Consider the following 27,946-nt stretch of genomic DNA (forward strand, 5'->3'; position numbering starts at 1 on the left):
AAGCCACCTCTGACTCTCTGAGGCTAGCATTCCTTAGCAGGGTGGCAGTGGAATCCTTTGAAGGGTCTCTCTGAGAAAGGCAAAGCCGTCTGGAGTCACTCAAGATAGATTTTGTTTAAAGAGTAGGTATAGTGTGATTGAGGGAAAAGGGCTTAACAAAACTCTGAGAGTGAGAGTTCAAAATAAAAGCTGCTCAATTCTTGAAGACGGGTCCCAGGAGGGAAGAGGAAAGTGATTCTGGGTCCAAGAGGTGGGCAACCCCAGAAGCAATCCCGGAAAAGCTTATTCCTGATCAGGGCTGCAAACAGAAAGACATGCTGTGTAAGGACTGTGTCTGTGCTGGGCTGAAGCAGGAGCAGAAGCAGAAGCAGAAGCAGAAGGCCCACCTCCACCTCTGAGCTCTAATCTGGCTTCAAGAGAGAGCCCTGTGCCAGCAGGCAGAGCACTGTGCCCCTCTGAAGGCTCTCCTCTGTGAAGCCTCCGGGCTCCCACCACCACCCCCGCCCCATGCCCAGAAGCTAGAGTTTTCCTTTGTTATGGCTTCCACACCTCTGCAGAGCTGGGAAACGGGAAATGGGAAAAGGTTAGCCTGAGGGTCCTGAGGGTTCAGCTACGCCCTTTAGGTTAGCGTCCAGTGGAGAAGACATACCTTAAAACACATGGCTGCTACTGGAGCTGAGGACTTGAAGCCACTTTTGTGGGTGGAAGCAACTCCCCAACAGGAACTTCTGCTCAGTCACTAGTGCCCCTCCCTGAAGCTGGAACGGTGCAGTAAGCCAGGATGGTCTTCTGGGCTTCTCCTAAGCTCTAAAGACTGCTAGGAACATTGCCAGGAGGATATGGTTATGGAATTTATGCTATTGTTGTCAGAGTGCAACCTGGGGCATCCTAGTTGGACCCCAATCAGGATGAAAGAATCTCCTGCTACATCTTTATCTCTAGCATTTGGGGCTTTGTCCACAGTAATGCTCAGAGAATTAAATAAAATCCAAATGCTTCTTAGCTGGCTCTGAATATTGACTCTGCTATGCAAATGTTTCTTCCTCTTCTCCACAATACTAAACTCCACTGTTTTGGTCCCTCTCCAAGGTCTCTGTCTCTAAGCTCTTAATTAAAAAAAGGAAGGAGTAATTACTAAAGTTATTAAAATATGGAATATTGCAAAGGAGCAGATGAGGAGTCTTCATGCTAATTCAAACAAATCATGCTAATGTTACTTTGATTCAAGCAAAACCCAAACCCACAGAGGAAGATAAAAGCTAAGGCTTGTTTTCTAAGTGGAGGGTTTAGTTTATTCGCTAAGCCAGGGTTCATCAAGCATTCACTGGGAGCTGCAAAGGAGAAGCAGGAGGAGATGAAAGGAAGAAAGATAAGAACATGATAGAAAAGATGAGGTGGGTAGGGAGGAGAGCAGTGCCAGGACAGTCAACCCAGTGGCTGTGATTCATCAAGCTCTTCGCTTGGCTGGGAGCTATGGGGTACAAGGAGTGCCTTTTCCACCCTATGACTTTAGGGACTGCATTTTGAAGATGATTGCTCAAAGCCTCTGTCCAGCCCAGACACATCTGCAGGTCTATTGGCTACTGGACATGGTCACTTATCAGAAAGAAGGATGTAAACCTTAGCCAGCATGGTCCCAGAGCTCCAATAGAGTTACATATTAGACGTATCTTTGCCTGGGAACCTACCGTGGTTTGGAAAGGTCCCCACATGCATCTCAAATTCAACACATGCCAGATTAAGCTGAAAATTTAGGTCCCCACCTGCTCTTCCTACTAGGACTTCATCTCCGTCAATGGAGCCACCACCTACTCAGTCCTCCAGGTTGATTACAGAGAGCCCTCTTTGATGCTTCTTCTCATCCCTTCTTTTGGTTGCTAACCAATGCCTTTTGGTTGCTAACCAGTCTTTTGGTTGCTAAGAACTGAGGATGCAACCTCAGAAATGTCTCCTACCTTCTTTTCTTCCTCCTTACCTTCAGCACCACTGCTCTTGTTTGGATCTTTATCATCTTTTCCTGTCCTGCTTCTCCAACCTCTTCTCCTCCCACTTTCCTACCTTACCAGGTTTTAGCCAACCCCAACTTCTCGCCATTTCCTGTCTCCATAGCTTTGCACGGATCATTCCTTTCCCTCCCTCGACCACCGGCAAACTCTTCCCCCATCCCTATTATTGTATTCTTTCGCTCTGTTTGGTCTTCTTTATATTTTCTAAGTCTTTGTTAAACTTCTCACTGTGTTCATCCATCTGGCTCCTGAGTCTGCTGAGCACCTTGAGATCACTACCCTGAACTCTTTTTTTTTTTTTTTTTGCGGTACACGGGCCTCTCACTGTTGAGGCCTCTCCCGTTGTGGAGCACAGGCTCCGGACGCGCAGGCTCAGTGGCCATGGCTCACGGGCCCAGCCACTCTGCGGCATGTGGGATCCTCCTGGACCGGGGCACGAACCTGTGTCCCCTGCGTCGGCAGGCGGACTCTCAACCACCGCGCCACCAGGGAAGCCCTACCTTGAACTCTTTATTGAGTGGTTGCTTATCCCCGCTTTGCTCAGTTCTTCTGGGGGTATTGTCTTGTTCCTTCATTTGGAACATATTCTCCTGTATCCTCATTTTGCCTAATTCTCTGTTTATTTCTATGTATTAGGTAGGTTTTTCTGACGTTGGAAAAGTGGTCTTATGAAGGAGATGTCCTATGGGGCCCAGGAGCGCACTCACCTCTGGTTGCCAGAGCCATATGTTGTAGGAGTGAGGGCCACCTATGTGGGCCGAGTGGGCCCTTCTGTTGTGATGGGAGCTGTGGGTGCACTGGTAGGTGGGGCTGGGTCTCAGCCCAGTTGGCTGCCAGGGCCCACCTCATGCAGTGACTGTCAACCTGCTGATGGGGAGTGGGGTGGGGTTGGTTCCGACATGGCTGGCTGCATGGCCTGTGGGCTCCCAGGGCTGGTGCCAGCCCACTGGTAGATGAGGCTGGGTGCCAGAGCAGCTGCTGTGGGGCCTGGGGGGCCCAAGGCTGGTACCAACCCGCTGATGGGCGGGTAAGTGCTAACAGGACTCCAAAATGGCACTTGCCAGCACCAGTGTCCTCGTGGTAGAATGAGCTCCCCATATTGGCTGCTGCCAGTGTCTGTATTCCCAGGGGGAGTCCCAGGTGACTCTTGCCTCTCTGGGAGGCTCTCTAAGATGAGCAACTGAGTCTGACCCAGGCTCCTTACAAATTATTGCCTCTGCACTGGGACTCAGAGCATGTGAGATTTCGTGTGTGCATTTAAGAGCGAAGTTCCCGTTTCCTACAGTCCTCTGGCTCTCCCATAGGCAAGCTCCACTGGCTTTCAAAGTCAGCCTTTCTGAGGGCTCGTCTTCCAAGTACAGGACTCCTGGTTTGGGGAGACTGATGTGGGGCCTGAGCCCCTTGATTGTTGGCGAGAACCTCTGCAATTGTGATTATCCTCCCATTTGTGGGTCACCTTCCCAGGGATGTGGGTCTGGACTATACTGCATCTCTGACCCCCTACAAGTCTTGTGTGGTTCCTTCTTTACATCTTTAGTTGTGGAAACTCTTTCCTGCTAGTCTTCAGGTCATTCTCATTGACAGCTGCTCTGTAAATAGTTGTGATTTTGGTGCGCCTGTGGGAGGAGGTGAGCTCAGTGTCCTCCTATGCTGCCATCTTGGCCACACCTCTCCATAAATCATCTCTTTTAATTCTCATTACAACCCTATAATTCAGGAACTGTTATTTGTCCCACTTTACAGAGAAGAAAAATGAGGCACAGAGAAATTAACTCACTTGATTAAGTGGCAGAGCCAGGATTTAAACCTCGTTCTGATGCCTGTGGAGGCTTTGCTCTTGAAAGTGGATAACACGCTCTTCTGTGTCTACTATTCATGGAACATCTTCCAATTATCTCCCCTCTCAGAGGAGGCCAGTGCTATCTTCCTTTAGCGCTAGGCTCAGTTGGGTACAATCTTACGTGGCAGGCCTCCTCAAAAGACTCCTTCCAAGTCTTTCCTCCAGACTTGGAAAAGAAATGAAAACAGTCCCCTTGGAAAATGGAGCAGAAAGATAGTTGGTGGCTGGTTTTCCTTTCTTTTTTTTTTTCTTTCTTCCTTCCTTCCTCCCTCCCACCCTCCCTCTCTCTCTCTCTCTCTCTCTCTCTCTCTCTCTCTTCCCGGACCAGGGCTCGAACCCATGTCCTCTGCATTGGCAGGCAATTCTTAGGCTGGTTTTTCTTTGTCAGTACTAATCAATATCAGCTTTGGAAACCCTTGGGGCTAAGTGATGGATATTTCCTTGTATTTATTTCTTTTGAATTGTTTGCTGAGTAGAATTCTGAGATAAGACTCTATGCAAGCAATGACCCACCGCAGAAACTGTAGGTACTATTTTCATCCCGTTACTGGGTTTTATTAGCTGAGGACAATCCTTTTAGGGTTTTTATCTGTTTTCAGAAAAAGCCCTAGAAGGGAATTTGGGGAAATGGTGATGAATGTGGTGATGACTATGCCCCAGACTCCCCAGGTTATGGGACCTCTTGGTTTTTGCCCCCCTCTCCCTGCCTCATTTCTTAGCTTTTCATAGTCTGAAACTTCCTGAACCTTCAATCTCCTTGTCTGCCTAGCTTTTATCGGTTAGTTTTCTCATCTGCCAAATTGAGCTGGGGTGGGGGCATGAAAATAACGAGTAGTAATAGTAATAATAACAACAGTTCTTTAACCCTGACATCTGTTGGGTCTCTTACGCTTCAGATAAGATTGGTTCCAGCCCCAACCCATCTCAGTAGATACCCAGTAGACCTCCATTCCCTGGATGGGTTGGGGTTTCTCAAGCTCATGGTCACCTTGTATTCTAAGCTCATATGTTTTCAGAATTACGTTCAGTCTCACCTGTCCCTGGCTGCTTCCAAGAGACAAGTCTTTTTACTAAGTTCTGCCTGGTATCAGAACTAGTATCTGTCTTTTTATGTAAATGTGGTGGCTTAAGTAGTTAAAACAAAATTGACCTACCAAGTAGTGTATAACCTCACATCACCTTTTACCTACCTGGATCTTGAGCCTGCAGCCCCTCCCTTCAAAATAACAAATCATATCATTTATTGAGGCCTTATGATGTGTTAGGCATTGGGCTGATCACTTACCTATATTAGCATATTTAATCCCCCTGAAGTTCCAGCAAGATGAGTTTTTATTCCCATATTGCAGATGAGGAGACGACAACTCAAATGACATTGCAAGGAAGTGTAGGAACTGAGATTGGAAAAACTTCTAGTTCCAAAGTCTTAACCCCTGCCTCCCCCATGCTGCTCTGAGGGCTGAAAGTTTGCTGTTCCTGGCTTAGCCCCTGGGGCAAAGGAGGAGTTGAGGCAGACGCTTTTGTTTGGTTCCATCTCTTTTTTATGTCTGAATATTCTAGTAGGTGTTGGGCCACATTTGTCAATGGAATCTAAGGACCTTGTCATTTATAAAGAAAATAGAGCCCTCTGTCCCTTTTCTTCTGAGTCACTCAACTTCGTCCTGAGTTCTCTCCACCAGGATGTGCCCTCCACACCCTCCTTGGGCATAAGTGTTGCCACGTAACCCTCACATCATCTCCGAACCATGATTTTAGTGTATTGGTGTTTTTGAATGTATTTAGTGTAGTTTATACCAATTAACATAGTCTCTACCTCATGCTCTTGACAATATATGCCTGGTGTATCTGAAAAGGTGTATCAACTCAAATGTCGGTCTTTCTCAAGGAGGCCTTCTCCCACCATCCAAAATGAAGGTGCACCTCTCTACTGCCCAGCTACTCTATCACATCTCTCTGGTTCATTTAAATCATGTATTTATCTCAAATTGAAATGGTCAGTATGATTCCATTTATATGAAATGTTAAGAAAAGGCAAACTTATATGGACAGAAAATAGATTCTTGGTGGCCTGGGGCTGGGAGTGGGAACTGGGATTAACTGCAAATGGGCATGAGAGATCTTATTATGGGGATGAAAACGTTCTAAAACTGACTTATGGTGATTGTTGTACCACTCTGTAAATCTACTAAAAGTCATTGAATTGCCCACTTAAAATGGGTGAACTTTATGATATGTGAAATATATCTCAGTAGAGCTGTGAGAAAAGAAATTACCTTGTTCAGTGTGTTTACTTTATTATGGTCACGTACTCTTTAATTAGAGTATAAGCCTCTGAGGGCAGGGCCAGCACCTGGCACAGAGTAAGAGTCCAGCAAATATTCAGGGAATGAGCGAATAAATAAGCTAGTCATCTCTAACACTTTTTCAAGCACCCAATGTGGAAGGAGATAGACTCAAAACGGAATGAATAAATTTCAAATCTACAAGTTACACGCCAAGGATAAAGAAACTGGCAAAATCCCCATCCTCAGTGGGTGTGCCAGATTGTCTGCTTCTGTATTATCTTCATCATTGCATCATCATTACAGAGAAGTCTGCAAGTACATTTCCTAGAATTCCTTTCTGGAATGGTCTGGGTTAGATTCTGTAAATTCATTTGACAGTTGGAGGACAGCAGAGCAGGAGAAGCCATTATTCTCTGGCACAGTCATAGACAGATGGGAAGGGGGCAAAAATGAGATTTATAGAAACTTCCAAGTGAGTTCTTGTGACCCACCTGCTGCAGGTAGCTGAGACTGAGGCTTCTCTGTCATTCCTGAAGTTAGCAGCACCCCTGGGAAATCTCCTATGTCACTTGCTCTGAGCTGTGGACAGCGGAGGTTGTCTGAAGCTCCTTCCCTGCTTTTACCACTTCTTGATTTCATGGACTCTGGCAGCTGCTACCCCGATCTTTGCTCCTGTTTGTGTATGTGTCTAATTCCCTATGTTAAAAACTTCCCTATTTGGAAAACCGGGAGGACTCTCTTTTTCTGATTGAACCCCAACTGATACAATGGGTGTAGAATATCATCTTTAAAGACTCAGAGTTGGATGATGGTGGGAGGAGAGAAGGATAAAGATTCTGTGTCCTTTTTTAGACTTCAGTTGGCTGCAAGAGGCATATACATCATTAATCCCTGGACACCTGGGATCTTGAATGAGAAAGTCTCCTTTCCTCTTTCCATCATGACCTCTGTCCTCTCTCTCTCCTACTCTCTGTGCCATGGTCATTGTGAGTGGTTTCTTTCCTCCTTCCTCTCCTCATCTACTGCCGGAAGCCCCCAGCATACCTTTCGCCAGAGCACTCGTATGTGGAACTCGACCAGTTTTCCTGCCTTTGCCGTCTTGATAAAATCATCTGGTTGCCTGGTTACACTGAGGCAGCACAGTCAACACTGGACAAGATTCCCCAAAGCAAGACACATCCAACCTACTTACCAACCTCCGTCAACCTTGTGTCAGACACTTAAGGAATCGAGACCTTAGATCTGCTACCTAGAAAAAGATACCGTACAACCTGCTCTTTTCCTTCAGTTAACAAAGAAAAGAAATCAGGCCAAGACCATCTTTTAATAATCATTCTGCCAGAATGTACTGTTTTCGTTCAATCTGAGCCTAAACTATCATGCCTCTGAACCCTTGGTAGAAACTGGGAGGAACAGCAAGTTGTTCTCTGCTGTGTCTTGGCTTCATTCAGCTCCTCCTATCTGCAGTTCCAAGACCTCATAAATCCTCAGCCATTCCTGACCAGGACACAGCTTACGCTAGCAGCCTGACTTCCATCCCTGGGGAGCTTGGAGTTAAGTCACACTTCCAGAGTTGACGTTTGAGGGCCAAGAATGAACTCTGCTTGTTTGAGAGGCCACCAGTCCTGGCACTGCCTGATTCAGTATCGGATGGAGTTGCCTGGCTGTCATGCCCTGTATTATAATCTCTCTCTGTGACTGGGGCCCGACTTAAACTCTCTGTGGCTGGAACTTAACACCCAGTTCATTTCTCCCCTCTCAGCTAGGGGTGCTGGTGGAGAGGTGCTGAAATCTCCTTTCTTCCAAATTACCGGCTGAAGTCCTGCTAGGAGTAGAGGGATCATTAGAATTGCCATCACCTCTCTGTATGCATCTCCCCCAATACCAAGCTCTTCCATTTCGGTACTCATCACGCCCTGTCCTGTTTCCCCCACATCACACTCCATCATGTCCTGGCCTTGCCTAAGTCAGTGCAAAACAAACTCTACCTGTCAGACCCTGAGTCCTCGACTATCTAGTTGCTCTTAGCGGAACCAGCCTCTTTTAACTGAGCTCGCTGAGTTTCAACAAGCATTCAAGGATCCTCTACTAGGTGCTGGAGGATGGAGAACAAGTGAGTCTGGGTCCCTACCTCCACAAGCTCACAGTATTGCCCACAACAGGACTTGTCCCTCGGCTGGTTGACCCACATTACTGAGGGCCCACTGTACATTGCATCTAGGTCTCCATTCCAGTATGGTAGAATTTCTCATAGCCGGGAGGAGGATTAAAGGCAATGTAGAATGAAATATTCTTGTTAGTTCAGGCAAAACCAACACTGGGGTCTGAATTCTCCAGGCAATACTCTTTTGATTTTTCTGGGAGAAATCTATGGAGCCTTGAAATGCTTTTCTGCTCACAAAGGTGGAGGGAGTTTTTCAGATCCCTGGAGAGTTCTGGTCTGATAGAAATAAAAATGCAACAATGATAATATAAGATTCATTATAGGTGTACTGGTAACTTAGGGAGAGCCTTGAAAGCTATGCATTTTTGATGATTTGTTGCTTTAGGCAAAACTAGTGCCTAATCTAGCAGTGATGGCAATAATAACGATAATGCCTGAAAGAAATCTAGAAGAAAAGCAATCACTTTGCTTCTGAGAAGTGCCAGTCACCGCGGAAATGGAATCGTCAAATAGTAGGAGGATTTCCTGCTACCGACCTCAAAGACCCTGGGCATGGATATGACGGTTCATTTCTTCTAGGAGATATAAGCAAATATTTTAAACTACTCCCAGCTTCAATTTTTCTTTTTTCTCTGAAAAGCTGTAAGCTTTTTATGCCATAGGCTGCCTTTCTTTATAGAACTATGAAAATCTCCTTCAGATGCATTCAGATTTTATTGCCAAAAACCAGCAGATAAATTGGAGGTAAACACACAGCTGTATTCATTAAAACCTGCACTCCATAAAATGGATTCTACTCTTCATAAACATTTATTCCATCAGCACTGGAAATAGCAGAAATGGTGGAGGTTATGTATCCAGAGGTGTTGCCACCTGGAAACAAGACAAGGAGGTGATATGTGCAGTCCTCAGTCTCTGGGACTTTGCTCCCTCAGTTTCCCATGAGGATGGATCAGTCTAATAATGGGTTGGAGCGCCGCTGATTGACATATGCACGAAGTGTCCTGGGTACCTCTGAAGGAATGCAGGCTCATTTGGAGGATCCTCTCACCATTGAGCTTAAAAAATGGCAGAAAGCACTGGGCTCAGTGGACTCATAGTTATTTTAAACCAACAGCAGGTCATCAACATATTTTGCAAACAATAACTTTCTGTCCCATAGGTCTCCACAGGCATTGCTCAGGTGCTTTATTGGTATAAATCCTCTGATTTTTATCTTCACTCTAGATAACGGTTTTATACTTAAGGTCTATAAGCAGCTGGGAGGATCTGCCCCCTTGGAGGACCTTCTATGCATCGAATAATCCAAGACTGTCTGTAAATGAATAATACAATCATCAGACCAGAGAGGTGATGGTCTAGAGTCTGCTCAGACAGGATTTTCAGGACCTGGATAAAGGGAATCCATTCATTTATTTTAAGGAAATCTGTCACTTTGGAAAAAATGACTGCTATTTTCCAAGTCACATATCCTCAATGCCAAGAGCTAATGGAACTTCTTGGACACAGTATAGTCATGTTCTTCAGAGAAACGCAACTGCTATTTGGAATTCTATCGTTATCCTGTCCGATCTCTCATCATTTATTGGTGAATGCTTCTGGCTGCAGGAACAGTCCTTATAATGTAAGAATTTAGGTTCCAGTCAAAAGAACACGTACGTGTCTGGAAAACAACTTGGGGGGGTCTTCCTCCTTGGGAAATTTTATATACAGTTAAACCACCCACAAAGTGTAATTCTGTCCTGAGAAGGTCTAGAGTCAGGAAACTCACAGTGAAGCAGAACGGTGACTCTGCTAACTGGCCAATGTCCTTTGCACAGGAACTTCTCACTGCAGACCAGCCGGTAGCTCTTTAGGAATTGAAAAGCTCAAAGCTTGCCCTAGCACTGCCATCTTCACTTACTGTCCTCAGGGTGTAGGCCACCCAGAGGGGGGACCCAGGCTTTTCTTGACCCTTTGTGTGCTCTTGACCACCCGCTCGTGCACTGGCCTTAGCCCAATAACAACGACAACAGTAATAGTTGCTACACACTTATGAAGAACCTATTATGTGCCAGGTGTTGGGAAAGGTGCTTTTCATACTTTATCCCATTTAATCCTCATGATGACAACATGAGGCAGGCATTCTTTTTATCCGAACTGTATGAAAGAGAAAATGGAGGCACAGAGGGATAAACAACAAGCAATTAACCCTGGGAGTCAAACAAGTCTATCTGAGCCTAGTCTTAATCACTATACTCTATGTTAGCTCTAAGATTTTGGCACCATTTGGAAAGACAATTTTAAAAAATAAAGTCAATTTCTTTGTTATAAAATTTATATTCATTATAGAAAGTTGGAAACTAGAGAAACAGAAAGTAGAGAAAAAATATGACAGGGCTGCTATAACAGAAACATCATAAACTGAGTGGCTCAAACAAGAAACATTTATTTCTCACAGTTCTGGAGGCAGGAAAGTCAAAGATCAAGGTATCCACTGATATGGCATGTGGTAAGAGCCTGCTTTCTGGTTCATAGATGCCTATCTTCTTGCTGTGTTCTCACATGAAGGAAGGAGTGAGAAAACTCTCTGGGGTCTCTTTTATAAGGGCACTAATCTCATTCCTGAAGGCTCCACTCTCATGACCTAATCACCTCCCAAAGGCTTTACCTCCTACTAGCATCACATGAGGGTCTCAACATATGAATTTGCAGGGGCCAGGGGGGAGGGACACACAAACATTCTGTCTGTGACAATGTCTTATAGTCTTACTACTCAGACAATCCATGGTTAATACTTCGTTATGCTTCTAACTCAGCCTTTTCCTTATGCAGAGTTCTGTTTCTTGTTCTCATGTATTTGTTACGTTCTCTACTGAAGACTTTGCAGACTATATTTCCCCACATTATAAACTTCATAAATGCCACTTATAATAGCTACATATTATCCTATTATCCTAATATAATATGCTTTTCTTGACTCTTGGTCATTCAGAATCCTTTCTTGCTTTTTTCACTATTACAGATTATTTCCTTATGGAAAGATAGTCTTAGCTGTCTAGAGTCAAATGGGGATACCCAGGGAGGAGACAAGAAGAGACAAAGGAACTATCTCCATGGTGCTTCCTACCTCCCACAAGAGGTGATCCTACAAGAAGCAGGGGAAAGGCCAGGCAACCACAATGCATGGAAGGTCACTCACTCACCTTGACCTCCGCTCTCTACCACTGCCTGTTTTCTCTCACCTCTCCACAGACTCTATGCACACGAGGGTTAGAGAGAGAGGACTTCTAGAATTTTGGCAATGTTCTCAAGGGGTATTGTGACACTGACAACATCCTCAAAAAATAAAGCTGAATTAATTAAAAAAACATCATCACCTATAACATGTAGTTTAGGAAGGCAGCAAGGCCATGGAGATAGTTCAGGGGAAGCTTGGTGGGGTAGAGGAACACTGGAATGGGAGTCTGAAGGCCAGGGTTAAATGAGTCTTCTGGTTTCCACCTGTGTTATTTTCAGCAAGCCAGCCTCTCTGAGTCTTGGTTTCCTCATCTGAACAAGGTAGGGCAAGAGCTACTATCCAAGCACCTACCTATCTCTGCTGGAGCCTGCCCCTGCCAGGGTCACATGAGGCCCACAGAAGACCTCGAGATGCCATTCTCTGTGTGGCATGGGGCAATCTCCTAGAGTGTCCTGAGTTGGAAATCACCCACTTGAGCTTAGGACCTGCTTGTATGGTGCTTCTGTTGACTTGCTCTAAGAGGCAGAGCAAATTGTTGGTGTGAGGTGCAGATTCTACAAGGACACTAAACTCAGTCCATGGAAGTGAGGTATGCTCTAAGTGTAAACTCGTTCCCGGATTCAGTGCTGGAAATCCCTGTGCTTCCTATCCATCTCCCTGCTTGCGACTGGTCCTGCACGTGTTTCCTATGTCCTCCTTCAGGAATGAGAACCTGGCTACACCCCATCCTGTTCTGTTCCCTCCAATTAGCTCCTGATTTGTGTTTTGGCATCCTAACTCTATCTGCCACAGCTGGGCTTCAGCTTCTTGCTCTGACTTCCTGCCCTTTACAGCACATGATTATCCAGAGTTTTGAGTATTCCAAGTATTTAAAAGCCCCTTCATTTAAGTCAGATTCCTGGATCCACAATGTGTTAGGAAGAGGACTGAGCTGGGAGTCAGAAGATCTGTGTTCTGGTCTTGGCTCTGCCGCTTGTTGGTAAGTTTCTTAACCTCTCTGGACCTTGGTCTCCCTACGTGAGACTTCAAAGCAGTAACAGTAGGTGAGTGGATACAATTTTCCTAGTCCCAGAATCCTGGTATTTGGCGAGCAGGGGTGAATTCTGAGCTTGCTAGAGAAAGAGAATCTTATAAGAAATCAAAAGGCATGGAGAAAAAGTGAGTGTGGGCCAGGGTGAGACTGGACCTTCACCCCACTCTAACCCTGAACAAGTTGGCAGCAAGACGGGAGAGTGGAGAATCTCACTCTCAGGGCCCCCTAAGTGAGCGGTCTCCTTCCTGACATCCCCACAGGGCTGTAACTCACTCAAAATTGTATTGAGGCTATAAACTGCAAAGAGCTCCTCTTGAAGAATTTATGAAGGGTCTGAAAGCTGTATATTTGCTCTCGAAGCATCTATTGTTTGTTTATAATGTGTGCATGTTTAATTTGCAATAAAACTGGGAGGCACTACCGTGCAAATAGGCAAGTCATCCACCCTCAAATGCTGTCTGGGAAGAAGGAGGATGGGAGAGGGGGAATTCAGGAAAAACCGATCACTTTAGCCTGTCAGTGGAAGGGTTTTCAGCTGTGGATTCGCTGCTGAAGGGCTGTCCTGTTGTGCTTATGGGATGGGAGACTGTGCCTGGGAGTTTCTGAATGTCTCCTTATCCCCAGTATTCCCTTATGAGAATTCCACACCCCCTGCATCCTCCTCTGGGTGATTCCTCTTTATGTGCAGAGTCTACAGGTAAGCGCTGAGGACTCAGACCTGTGGTCCCAAGGATGCCTCAGGTCTTGATGGTTATCTGTTGACAGAAACTGGGGAAATTGGAGTTTCGGTGAAACAAGTACTATCCTGGTAGGGGAAGGAAGCCTGTGTAGGGTGCTCTAGAGGACCATATGGGGTCCACATCAGGGGGTGGGAGGAGGGAGAGTCAGCCCAGAGGGGGAGGGGGAACCTGAAATTTGCTGAGTCTTATAAGCCAGGCTTGGTGCAAGCCCTCTTTCAATGTACTTAGAAATTCTGGGAAGTTGGGATTATTATCTTCATTTTACACATGGGGAAAGTGAGACACAGAGAGGATCAAGTTCATAGAGTCAATAAGTGGTGGGATCAAGCTGTCTCACTCTAAAAGTCATTGCTTTGAGTTAAGGCGACACACAGCCTTGTTGTGATCGTTCTTCTAAAAGACCAGCTTCTTTGTGGACCAGGATGGGAGACTCAACTTTCCTCCCAGGGCAGGCTCCTAGGATGCTGTATTGGAAAGACAGGCCCTTGGGAGGGAATGTAGAGTCTTCATTACCAGGAACCCTCGATATGTAGAGCATGGTGCTGCTATAACCCTCTTTATAAAAGGGCACGGTGCTCAGGTTCTGTTTTATTCATCCAAGACCTGAAGGGGTTTGTGAACACCCTGTGTAATGATGTTGGGGACTTCCTGTACCATGCTTGGCTCAATGGTTGGTTCCCTTAGCTTTGATGCTGGGGCAGAGATGCCACATGGCATAGATCACTTGCCACATTAGAAATGCTTATGTTCAAAATTGCATTGTAGGCCTTCAGGCTTTCTCTGTGGTCAGCTGGAGTAATCCCCTTTGTGGGAGCTGGGGCAGGGGACAAAAGATCCCCCAAGATGTGTCCCTTGCTGTCAGGACCTGTGTTCCTCAGTGGTTCATTCCTGCAACAAACGTGTATAGAGCTCGTGCATTTCACCCCTGCGTCTGTGAGGCCCTCCTGTGGAACAAGCCAGATGCTGTTGAATTTGGAAGTGCTGGGGTCCCTGGGAAGGAGTGGCTCACTCTTCTGGGGGTATCCCAGGAAGGCTGAGCAGAGGAGGAATTCCTAGAGGGATCCTCCTGCCTAGACTTCAGTGGGGCTGTGGGAGACTGTTTATCCCACTGGCTGCCCACCGTCATGGTTCTGGATGGTAGTCCTTACCAAGGAGGTGTTTTCTTCCTGACCGTCCACTTTCCTATGGGCTACTCTTTCAAGCTACAAAAGGTTGCTTTCACAACCAAAATTTATCTCTTCAATATACAGAAATGGTAACATCTACCTTGATACCCTGGGATCTCAGTGGTATCCAGCACTTTCATTGTCAAAGTTCACTAATCTGTCTGTCTCTGCTCTGTGACCCCCAACTCCTAGGATGCTCTGGTGACAGAGACAGCCCATGCCTACAAGGCTAATGGAGAGGATTACATACCTTCTTTGGGTTGCCTTTGAGTCACAGCTTCCCGAGACAGCCTCAGATGGTACAAAAGATCAGCAAGAATGGACTCAGAGGGCTTCCCTGGTGGTGCAGTGGTTGAGAGTCCACCTGCCGATGCAGGGGACACGGGTTCGTGCCCCGGTCCGGGAAGATCCCACATGCCGCAGAGCAGCTGGGCCCGTGAGCCATGGCTGCTGAGCCTGTGCTCCGCAATGGGAGAGGCCACAACAGTGAGAGGCCCGTGTACCGCAAAAAAAAAAGAATGGACTCAGAAACATGCTGTGCAAATGCCTTGGAAGTTTTACAGGGAAACATTGTCCAAGAGAAACTCCCCAGGCAGAGAAGTCCCTTTCCTGAAACTCAGCTGGCAGTGTTTGCCTTATGCTAAGAGCCTTTCACAAAGAGCTGTCTGTTCAGTGAGCAGATGTTAGTTGTCTAGTTTCTCCAGCCTTGGCATGTTGGTGACACGCTTGGCCACTATGGTTGTTTTTTAAAAATTGTGGTAAAATACACATAACATAAAACTTACCACTTAACCATTTCAGCAGTGTTAAGTACGTTCACATGGTTGTGCAACCAATCTCTAGAACTCTTTTTATCCTGCCGAACAGAAACTATATCCATTAAACAACAACTCTCCATTACCCCCTCCTTTCAGCTCCTGGCAACGACCATTTACTTTGTTTCTATGAATTTGACTACTCTAGGTACTGTGCTTAAGAGGAACCATAAAACTTTTTCTCTTTGTGACTGATTTATTTCGCTGACCATGATGTCCTTGAGGTTCATTCATATTGTAGTATGTACCAGAATTTCATCCCTTTTTAAGGGAGAATACTCTATACATACTCCATTGTGTGTGTACGTCACATTTGTTTATCAATTCATCTGCTGATAGACAGCTGGGTTGTTTCCATCTTTTGGCTATTCTGAATAATAGCCATCGTGGTTTTGACTTCACTTATTTGATGCCATAGTCAGTAGCCACTGTTACTTAATAATGTGGAGCCTTGCTGGTTACTACTGAAATCAATCCCACCACTTAGACTCATCTGCTGACCTTTCAGCAGGCCAGGGACTTTCTGTGTCTCTCCTGCCTGACCTCATGCAGGGGTGTGTTTGCTTGCCCTCAGTGTCACACAGGACCTCAGCTTGGTCCCCTCACTGGGTGTCCTTTACCTTTTAGAGCTGAATGCAATCCTGGTGTGCCCACGGGAGGCTGGGAGAGCTTTCCTCGGATCCCAGTCTGTGGCAGACTCACATCCAGAAGGAATCTCAGCTCATCCTGGGAGACTCTTAGGGCTCCGGGAACAAAATTGCATTGTGGTGTGTGGTGGGGGGACTAAGAAATGGGAGTTTCCCTGAAATGCTGTAGGAGCCGCAGCTGTGGTTGAGTAAATGATTAGATTCTTTGTAGGCCAGTTGGAACCCTATTACCCCATGCTGAGCCCAGCTTGGAAAGACTCAATGGTTTGAATTAGAATCCCAGAGGACTGGATTCTTGTTGACACCCTATCAGGTTTTATTACTGCACATCTCACTCTTCCATGGAACTCCTCCTCTCCCAGCGTCTGGATCTGCCTCTGCTTCCAGGCAGGGCCAGGCCACGTCTAGAGGGAAGAGCCATTTCTCCGTCCCGGTGGACCCCTGGTGACCAGTGGTACTATTGTGACTGAGAAAGCCTTGCTGCTCTCACTACCTCTTGTTTTTGGCTGCTGGCCCATTGATTCATTCACCAATTAATTAAACAAAATGTGTTGCCTATCTACGCAGTGCCAGATCCCATGTATTAGTAAGATTTCTTTGATTACGAGTATCAAAATCCAAGTCAAGCTATTTTACTTACAGAAAGGGAGTTTGTCATAAAGATGGAGGGATGTTTCCTAGAACCCAAGGACAGGTGTGCAGCCAGTGTCTGCAAAACCATCATGGACCCAGAGGTGCTGCATCTAGTCCCTAGCCTCTGCTTGAATAGGTTTAATTCTTATTTCTTGGAAGATTGGCTTTCTCTGTGTCTCAGTTCACGTGATAGTGCAGGAGACTGCTGCCAGCTCCCAACTCATCTGTGCAAAAGACCAGCCCATGATGACATAGAGCCCATCAGTCTCAGTTCCAACGAGAGGGAGAATCTGACGGTTGAGTTTGAATTAGGCATCACCTTTTCTCTAATGAACTACGGCCAAGGGACCAGGACTGTGAAGTACAAACCCTGGGAACAACAGGTTAATTTAAGTGGCCACTGTGAATTGAAAGGTCTCTACTGTGTGCTGCAGCGGCGAGCACAGACAGCAGAGCCCCCGACTTCAAGTAGCCCACAGTTAGGGGGAGACAGATATGTGTACATTTAATAATGAAATAAAACAGTAGTTGTCAACAAGGAAGGATGATTTTGTTCCCCTGGAGACATCTGGGAATATCTGGAGACATTTTTGGCTGTCACAACTGGGGAAGAGGGGGCTGCTTCTGGCATTAATGGGTTGAAACTAGGGATGCAGCCAAACATCCGAAAATACACAGGACAGCCACTGCAGTAAAGACTTATCTGGCCTCAAGTGTCAATGGTGCAGAGGCTGAGAAACTCATGACATAAAATCAATGTACAATATGCAAAGTCAGTCAAATTTGTGGTTATAATCTGATCACCTTTCTCCAAAACCCCTTCACTGATTTTCTTAGGGAGCATAAGATACTTAAGGAAGAGGGACCCCATTTCTCTGACTTCTCAGAGTTCCTATGGTACATATACAGATTAGACCCCCTCCTGTCCCCTCCCCCAACACACCCACCCACCCACCCACATGCACAAAGCCCCAGCCTCTTCTGACATGAAAAGTGATTACTTCCATTGTGATCCCTGAGCCCAGGGCTGAGTCTGGAGGACGGATGTATGGGGGAATGCAGTTGGTCTCAGCCCTGTCTTCATGTTAGAACCCCCAGGAAACTGTGGACATGCCCAACACATACCTGGGTCCAGGCCCCAGTCCCATAACTTTTGTCTAATTAGTAATGGTTTTTCTTTGGCAGTGGAAGAAGCCTGGGCTATCGACTCAGGAGAGCTGGGTTAGGCCATCCATAGTGTTCTTTACTTTGGCAAGACCCCTATCCTCACCAAGCCTTCATTTTCTGATCTGGAAAGTGGGAAAACATCACCTCCTGAGATTGTTAAAAGGCTCAAAAGAGGTAGTGGATGTGAAAGCGGTCTGCAAATCGAAAGCTCTAGGTAGGTATTACCACTCGTATTGGAGCTGGCTCTTGACAACACACTTTCAAGGTTTTCATGAAGCGTGAGAGATGATAGCCTGAAAACTGGATGAGTCACCCAGAGGATGATGGGCTGCTAACTCTGAGCACATTTCAGAAACAAGAGAGCACCCACGCCCCGGGATCTTAATTAGGCAGGGTAGTCACAGAGCTACCACGCTTCCCCCCTTTAAATGCAAAGTACTTATTTCCGGAAAAACTAGGGAGAACATTCAGGAAGGGAATCTCTTAAGTAGCGTGTGAATCAGGGCAGCAGTGGGGACCTTGGAAATGAAGGCAATCCATGGGGTTCTATTTTTAAAGCACGTGGACCAAGACTGCATTTCATTAGCAGATGGTACTGCTCAGAGGCCAGGACCCACATGAGCAGGGTGAAGGCTTGTGCTTCCACTTGGGAAATATCTGCTGGAAGCTTTCATTTTATTTCACAGATGCATTTTCAGAGGTAAAAGAGAATTTCACACAAAATGAAAACAAAGTGTATTTCTGACAGACAGGTAAATGCCCCTTTGCGCAGGCAGTAATAACACGTTTGTCAGGGAGGCGAGGAATCTCAAACTTATTTCTGGTACAGATTCAATTGCTCCTTTAATCCCAAATAACCACTCCACAACTGTATGAAATGGAGGAGCCAAAGGATAATTGCCAAGATGGGGAAGAGGCAAACCCACACCTTTCTATCTTGAAAGGATTTAGTCTGTCTTTCAGAAGTGGTGGATGTAAGAACTGCTCACAGCCAGCATAATGCCCCCTCGGTGTCCCCCTACTGCAGGGAAGCATGCTTGGAAACCAGCCATCTATCACATGCCCAAGAGAATGGAAAGTACTCTTTTGTAATTACCACTATTCTCCCCAAAGTACACAGATTGAAACATCAAAAATTCATGGAATAATATATGTCAAAGATGGAAAAGATGCACTGGGGTCATGGATCCTGTCTCCAGTGGGCCAGACAGCAGAAATCATGATTGTCCTTGACCCAGACAGCGCCTTGCACTTGCCTCACAGCTGACGCAGCACAAAGTGCTTGCACATCATTTTGTAGATGGAAGAGGTTTATTCTTCCACAGCTTGTCTCTGACTGGTATTCAGGCTGTACTTACTCAAAGACTTCCCTTTTCCTCTTCTCCAGATATTTCTTCTAGGGTTTTGAGACTCATGGCTGAGTAGAGCTAGTCCAGGTCAATACTAGAACCGTGTGATTACATGGGAGCTTCAGTTTATGGTCAGGGTAATGGAGAAAGGCCAACAGCAGGAAATCACTAAGAGGTTCTTACAGCTGTACCAAGGAGGTCCCCAACCAAAGTCATGGTCCAGATTTTTGTCTTTTTCTCCTTTTTAAAAAATGTTTGGCCATGCCACGCAGCATGTGGGATCTTAGTTCCCCAACCAGGGATCGAACCCGCACGCCCTGCAGTGGGAGCATGGTCTTAACCACTGGGCTGCCAGGGAAGTCCTCTGATCCAGATTTTTGGGCAAAGATCAGAGACACCGCAATTACTTCAAGTGTGCTTTGACCACCACTTTGTATTCCTAAAATCTAATCTATGCCAGGCCCTGTGCTAGGTTGGTCCTGGGGTTACAGAGATGAATGAGATAGGGAAGGGACGAAAAGCCATAGTTCCTCATGGGAGGAGTTCACAGTCCAGTGAGGCTTATAAACAGTGAGTTTAAAAAAAATTGGAAGTAGAGTGACAGAAAGATGCATGATGTATCATGGAGCACAGGGAAGGAAGAGGCATCTGACCAAGCTTGGGAGTGGTCATGAGATCCAAGTTAGGAAAAGTGGACAAAGGATTTAAGGACTAATTTGGGGAGAAAAGGAAAAGAAGGAAAAACCTCAACTACTTACAGGAGGCTGGCTTGGAAGGGGAAGGGGATCCTATTTTATCCTTTTATGTGTTGGACCTTGTAAGCTTGGATATGGCTTTGCTTCCATCTTTTATTATATTGATGTATAAGTGATAAATATATTAATATCAGAAATGCTTGTTTCTAATCATTGAGACCCTCAAAATATCAGGGTGGTTCTGTTAAAGGGAGAGGACTCATAACAGGTGAGAGTGGTGGGATAGAAATATTTGTACCTATAATTATATGACCAAAGCATCCCTAAGACACGTGAATGTGGCAAAACTCCAAAAAGCCATGAGTGCTGGTTCATATTCCATTTGGAGGACCAAAGTGGATCCTTTCCAGACTCCTCAAGATTGTTAGACAGTGGCTTATGAACACAGCTGCATTAGGAAGGAGAAAGTGTGGTCTCAGCACAGTTGAGGCATGAGCGTGTTGAAATAGCGAGCTGTGGCCATGATGGTATCTCTCTGGCCTGCCCTTACGTATGCACAGTATAACCACAGCCTCAATTTGCCTTCTCCTGAATCCTACACCCCTGCCACAGCATGGATCTTTCTATTTCATCTTCTCTTACTTGACTCTTTTGATGTCTCTATGGCTTGGGGTTTCTACCAGTATCTTTCTTCTACTTTGATGTCCGCTTCTTGATACTCTTTTTGAGCTCCTGTTTTGGGCTTGATACTTCAGGTGACCTGTCAATTCACCTGGATCACACCAGTCTGTGAGCTGGCACTTATCTGTCTGTTATACAAATGAACAAATGGGGAAGTAATTGATTTCTGCTGGTGCTGTTGCTGCCACCGCCTCAGTTCTCTTGTTTGTTCTATTGTCCTTCCCATCACTGAAACTAGACCTTGGCCTTCAGGGAAGGGAGGTGATAGCATGGAAAGAAAACAAAAGCAAAATGAATTATCTTGACATAAGAAATTGGTTTGGAAGTATACTTGGCTAGCCAATTCCCTTTTCTCTGTATTTCTACTGTTAGAGGAAAAGAAAAATTTCTGTACTTGAAGAGAGAAAAGAGTTGAGAATGAAGGATGAGAGTGTATGCAGGTGAGGGTCATTGAGAAATGGGTCCCCAGTGTGAACTAAAAATGCCCCCTGCCATATCAGTAAACAAAGGATGTGGCAGCCATCACATTACAGCTGCCCTGGTGGTGAGCCCTGAGGGAACTCAGGATGGAGGCAGGATTTGCCCCCCATCTAGCAGTCAGCCACTGCAGCCACCCCAGATGGTGCACTCTGAAGAGACTCAGGGTGAGAAGCACAGGATACTCGCCCCAGATAGCTGAGGTGCCCATCAAAGGAATGATTTCAATGAGCCCAGACTTTGCATCTTCCCGTACATAGAAAAGTGCTAAATTCCTTACCTTGAGATATCTGGTTTTCTTTAATTAATAGTAATCTTTTGATGTTCCAACTACCTGGTCTTTGTTGCAGAAACTCTTATATATCCTGGTTCCTCCCCTGCCTCTTCGGAACAGTCCCTCAGAGTTATCTGAGATGCTGAGTCCCAGGCTTAAGTCCTCAGTTTTGTCTGCTGAATAAAACATAACTCTCAACTTTTAGGTTGTGCATTTTTTTCAGCTGACACCAGTGTTAGCTCCAAACTGTTTGTGAAGGGGCTGTAACCTCTAGAAAATATGAGGCATCTGAGAGTCAAGGGAATTCTAGAGGGTGGCAGCTTTTCAGTAATTCCCTTGCTGCCATGGTGTGGAAGCAAGAAAATAAAATATGGGTATCAGGGCAGAGAAGACCATAGAAAACACTACTGAATTCCTGCTGCCCCAAGAGGGATAAGAACTTGAATTTTTTTATATTCCTTAGATGGAGGTGGGAGTTAGCTGAGGGCATGTCAGAGATTCAGAAGATCCAGACGGTGCCTCTTAGCCAAGTACAGAAAAAGCACTTTTCAAATATTTGTTCATTCAGGCCATTCACATTCACTTTGATAAAGTGAGTCACATGACAGAACCCAAGCTGGGGGCAGAGTGGGAGTGGGCACAGGAATATTATTTACCTTTTTCAGAGGAGAGATTGAAACATCACAAAGAAAGGGAGTAGATCCAGGGAGGATGAAGAATTGGAGCTATCAATACAATCTCCCACAGCAGGTAAGTGAGAAGAGGGTCAGGATTGAGCACTGGGTGAGCCATTTAAAAGCGGCTGCTCTATCAAGCTTATGCTGGACCACTTCAAAGTCAGGCTTAGATCCCAGTATGGGGCAGAAATGTTTCAGGAAAAGGATGGAGGAGAATATAAAGCTGATAATGGAGGTATACACGGTCAAGCGTCTGGCTTCCTCTTGAGTTGGGAAAACTGCAGGCATGATGCCCTCAGTTTAAAATGTTTAAGAACTTTCCTGGTGGCGCAGTGGTTAAGAATCTGCCTGCCAATGCAGGGGGCACAGGTTCGATCCCTGGTCCGGGAAGATCCCACATGCTGCGGAGCAGCTAAGCCCGTGTGCCACAACTACTGAAGCCCACGTGCCTAGAGCCCGTGCTCCGCAGCAAGAGAAGCCAACGCAATGAGAAGCACGCACACCGCAACCAAGAGTAGCCCCCGCTCGCCGCAGCAGCTAGAGAAAGCCTGCGCGCAGCAAAGACCAAACACAGCCAAAAATAAATAAATAAATAAGTTTAAAATGTTGTTTAAAGTTGTTTAAAAAGTGGATTCATGTAGGTAATTTAAAAGCTACTAGCTATAATTAACTTTCCCAAATCTGCGCCTGCTAGAGATAGGACAATAGTAGAAGGATGGTTAGGCTGAGACCATAAAGGATAACATTGCCCCTTTCCAGATTCATACTCATAATTCTATCAATAACACCAGTGCAAAGCTTACGCTGATGCCTCAGGAAAAGAATCAGAGCTGCAGGTGGAGAGGAAATCTGAAAATTGCAAAATATTTTCTTAAAAACCCCAGTCTACAGAGATGATCACTCTGTAACATTTACTGAAATGTCATTGTTCTCTAAAAGCTCTCAAATACCCATCATGGTGATTAAGAAATCAATAATTAACATGCAAATCTGAAAGCTCTAGGCAAATTGAATATTAATTACTGACATCATAAGTGGAGGCTGCTTAGCAGTATGAAAATAGTTCAGGATAATTAGGATTTAACAACCTTCAGACGTAAAGAAAATAAATACAGGGTTCTTGATGAATGACTTTATTTTTATTTCATTATTGTATTATAAACATTCTTGGCTTTTCAAAGACCAAGGAGAGACAGAGAAAGGGTGGTTTTGGATATTTAGTATATATCATAGTGAGAACTCCCTTCCCCTCCTCCACTGAAATCCTTTGAGTATTGTCAAATAGAAATTAAGTTCTATAATCTAAGATTGCAAGGTGACCTGTGTCAGTTGGGAACCAAGACAGTAAGACTAAAAAATAATTAGGATAAAAGGTTAAACAAGTCACGATTTCAGATGATCTCATTGCTCAGTAATGCCTGAGCTGGCATTATTTGAATGCTCACTTGGGCCACTTCCTTCACCTTTGAAGGTGAAGATTTTTTCAGCTTTTTTAAATATATATAAATGTATTTACTTATTTTTGGCTGCGTTGGGTCTTCGTTGCTGCACGCGGGCTTTCTCCAGTTGTGGCGAGCGGGGGCTACTCTTCGTTGTGGTGCGCGGGCTTCTCATTGCGGTGGCTTCTGTTGTTGCAGAGCACGGGCTCTAGGCACGTGGGCTTCAGTATTTGTGGCACGCGGGCTCAGTAGTTGTGGCTCGCGGGCTCTAGAGCGCAGGCTCAGTAGTTGTGGCGCACGGGTTTAGTTGCTCCGTGGCATGTGGGAACTTCCCGGACCAGGGCTCGAACCCGTGTCCCCTGCATTGGCAGGCGGATTCTTAACCACTGCGCCATGAGGAAAGCCCTTTTCTAAAATTTTCATTGGAGTATAGTTGATTTACAATGTTGTGTTAGTTTCTGCTGTACAGCAAAGTGAATCTGTTATACATATACATATATCCACTCTTTTTTAGAATCTTTTCCCATATAGGCCATTACAGAGTATTGAGTAGAGTTGCCTGTGCTATACAGTAGGTCCTTATTAGTTATCTATTTTATATATAGTAGTGTGTATATGTCAGTCCCAATCTTCCAGTTTATCCCTCCCTCCCCCTACCCCCTGGTAACCATAAGTTTATTTTCTACGTCTGTAACTTTATTTCTGGTTTTTAGATTAGTTTATTTGTGCCCATTTTTTAGATTCCACATATAAGTGATATCATATATTTGTCTTTCTCTGTCTGACTTACTTCACTCAGTATGACAATCTCTAGGTCCATCCATGTTGCTGCAAATGGCATTATTTCGTTCTTTTTTATGGCTAATATTCCACTGTTTATATGTACCATGTCTTCTTTATCCATTCCTCCGTTGATGGACATTTAGGTTGCTTCCATGTCCTGGCTATTGTAAATAGTGCTGCAATGAACATTGGGGTGCATGTATCTTTTTGAATTATGGTTTTCTCTGGATATATTAATTGGCATTTCTTTAAGAACATCTTTTCATATGTTTATTGGTGATTTGGAAATCCTCTTTTTCTACTTTTCTGCCTTTTTCTCAGTTTTTTAGACATTCTTTTTATCTATTATTGATACAGTTCTTTGTAGGTTATATATACATCTTGAAAATATATTTTACTAGCCTGAGGCTTGCTTTCATACTCTTAAATCTCCCAGTCTGTGTCTTGTCTTTCCATACGTGGAACTTCCAAATTTTAATGTAGTTAAATTGTCAGTCATTTCCTTTGTGATTAGTAATTTTTGTGCCCTGTTTAAGAAATATTTGGCAACCTCAGGGTCATGAAGATATTTTTCTATGTTCTCTTCTAGAAGATTTATTGCTGTGTCTTTAATATTTACATATATAATACATTCAGAATTGATTTTTTGGTATTGTGTGTGGTGTGGTAATGTACTGTATGGTGTCACCATAATTTTTTCCATATATATATAATCCGTGATGGCTTTTGATGTGTTAATTTGGCTAGCCTGAAATATAATTTCCCAGAATTCCTTTTCTGATATGTTTCCAGCTAGGGTGGGCTACAAAGGACATTGTCTCATGAAAATTGAAGCACAGATGGGAGGCAATGTCCATTTCGTAGTATTCTTCCAGCTAAATTCTCCCAGTTATTCGATCAAATGTAAAACTAATACACTTTTAGGAAAACATAGGCCCTGAAGATTTTCTCCTGTGTTTTATTCTAAAAGTGTTATAGTTTTACATTTTACTTTTAAATTTGTGATCCATTTTGATTTATTTTCTGTATAAGGCATGAGGTTTAGGTGGAGGTTTTTTTTGTTGTTGTTTTGTTTGTTTTTATTTTTTTGCCTGTGAATATCTAGTTGCTCCATCATGATTTGTTGAAAAGATAACTCCTCCATTGAGTTGATTTTTACCTTTATTGAAAATCAATTGGGTATATTTCTGTGGGTTTATATCTGGGCTCTTTGTTCTGTCCCATTGATCTTTGTGTCTTTTCCTCTACCCATACCACATAGTCTTGATTATTGTCACTACCTAATAGGTATTAAAATTGGGTAGAGCGATTCCTTCCTCTTTATTCATCTTTTCCAAAATCATTTTTAGTCATTCTAGTTCCTTTGCCCATCCATATGAATTTTAGAATGAGCTTGTCTATGTTCTCAAAAACCTTGCTGGAATTTTGATAAGAACTGCATTAAACCTATGTAGGTTATGTTGTGGAGCATTGATGTCTTTTGTTGAGTTTTTAAACCTGTGAGTGCAATATCTCTCTCCATTTATTTACATCTCCTTTTTGTAGTCTTTAGCATATAAGTCCTATATGTGTTTTATACCGAAGTATTTTATTTTACTTTTTAATCGTTGCAAATGATACTTTATGTAAAAGTTTATGTTCAACGTTTTTATATCTAATATATAGAAATACAACTGATTTTTGCATGTTCATCTTGTATCTTGTGACCTTGCTGAACTCACTTATTAAAGGATTTTCTTTGTAGGTTCTTTGAGATTTTCCATACAAATAATCATTACATCTGAAAATAGGGACACTTATTTTATCCTTTCCAATCTGTATACTTTTATCTATTTTTCCTTTTTATCTAATTTTCTTACCTTATTGTGCTGGATAGGACTTAGTACTGTGTTGAATAAGAATGGGAGTGATGTGATTTCAGCCCTTATGTCCCCACAGAAACACCAATTTAACAACCATCCACAGTGAAAAATACCTTCACAAGAAATTCAGAACCCAGGTGAGAGGTTACAGCACCCCAGGGGAGCACAAAAATGAGAAAAAATATAATGAAAAGGGTAAGAAGAACAGCTTTACTTTACCTACGTCAGGGGTCCCCAACCCCTGGGCCATGGACTGGTATGAGTCTGCGACCTGTTAGGAACTGGGCTGCACAGCAGGAGGTGAGCGTCAGGTGAGCTACCAAAGCTTCATCTGCTGCTCCCCATCGCTCCCCATTGCTTGCATTACTGCCTGAACCCCCCACCCCCTTTCGCTTGTATTACCACCTGAACCATCCCCCCACCCCTGGTCTGTGGAAAACTTGTCTTCCACAAAACTGGACCCTGGTCCCAAAAAGGTTGGGGACTGCTGACCTATGTCACACATACTCCAAGCTAGCACAGTGCAGCATTGAGAGAAATCCCTTCAGTCCATAAGTTCTTCCAAAAGGGAAAGATGGAGAGCAAAGTGAATATCCAGCTTTTTCAGACCTTTGGGGTACTACCCAAGAGTCCCACCTCTGTCATGCCTCACTCAGACCATGGAAGGAATCAGAACAAAGAAAAGGGGTGGGAATTTTCAACAACCAGTAGGTATGGATCTCAGTTGTCAGCCTGCAGCCCCTGGTAGACCTTCCTGCAGTGGATCCTGGCACCTGGCCCTCCTAGAATCTCTGGCAAAGCTGAATGGTGGAGGGTGTTCACTGCCAAAGCCAGTCTGTAAAGACTGGAGGATGTGACTGCTTCTTCAAATGTGCAGACACAAATGCAAGGCTACAAAGATCATGAAGAATCAGGAAAACATGACACCACAAGCTAGGACCAAAAGGAAAAACATAAAACAAAACAAATGAACAAAAAAAGAAACAAAATAAAACTCCTACCTGAAAGAAGTGGAGATCTATGAACTGCCTGACAAAGAATTCAAAATAATCACCTTAAAGGAACTCACTCAGTGAGCTATAAGAACACACAGAGAGAAAACTAAATGAAATTAGGAAAACAATACATGAATAAAATGAGAAGTTTAACAAAGAGATAGAAACCATTGAAAGGAACCAAACAGAAATTCTGAAACTGAAGAAGACAATGGCTGAACTAAAAAATTCAATAGAGAATGTCAATGATAAACTTAATCAAGCTGAAAAAGTAATCAGTGAAGTAGAAGACAGGTCATTCACAATTATTCAGTCAAAGGAACATAAAGATTAAAGAATGAAAAAGAATGAAGAAAACCTACAGGACTCATGGGCTGCCATCAACTAAAGAAAAACATGCACTATAGGAGTCCCAGGAGTAAAAGACAAATAGAAAGGAGCAGAAAATTTATTTAAAGAAATATGGCTGAAAAATTCCCAGAAATGGATATCCAGATTCATGAAGCCCAAAGAACCCCAAATAGATTGAACTAAAGAGGCCTACACTGAGACATATTGTAGTGAAATTGTCAAAAACAAAGACAAAGAAAAAATATCAAAAAAGCAAAAGAAAACTGACTCATCATATACAAAGGAACCCTCACAAGGCTATGGGTGGATTTCTCGGCAGAAATCTTGCAGACCAGGAAAAGAGTGGAAAGATACATTTAAAGTGCTAAAAGAAAAAAACTGGATAGCCTCATCGACCAGAGGGCAGACAGCAGAAGCAAGAAGAACTACAGTCCTGCAGCCTGTGGAACAAAAACCACATTCACAGAAAGATAGACAAGATGAAAAGGCAGAGGGCTATGTACCAGATGAAGGAACAAGATAAATCCCCGGAAAAACAATAAAATGAAATGGAGATAGGCAATCTTCCAGAAAAAAATTCAGAATAATAATAGTGAAGATGATCCAGGATTTCAGAAAAAGAATGGAGGCAAAGATCGAGAAGATGC

This window comes from Neophocaena asiaeorientalis, unplaced genomic scaffold (assembly GCF_003031525.2).
Source record: "Neophocaena asiaeorientalis asiaeorientalis breed wild unplaced genomic scaffold, Neophocaena_asiaeorientalis_V1.1 scaffold504, whole genome shotgun sequence".
Taxonomy (NCBI): domain Eukaryota; kingdom Metazoa; phylum Chordata; class Mammalia; order Artiodactyla; family Phocoenidae; genus Neophocaena; species Neophocaena asiaeorientalis.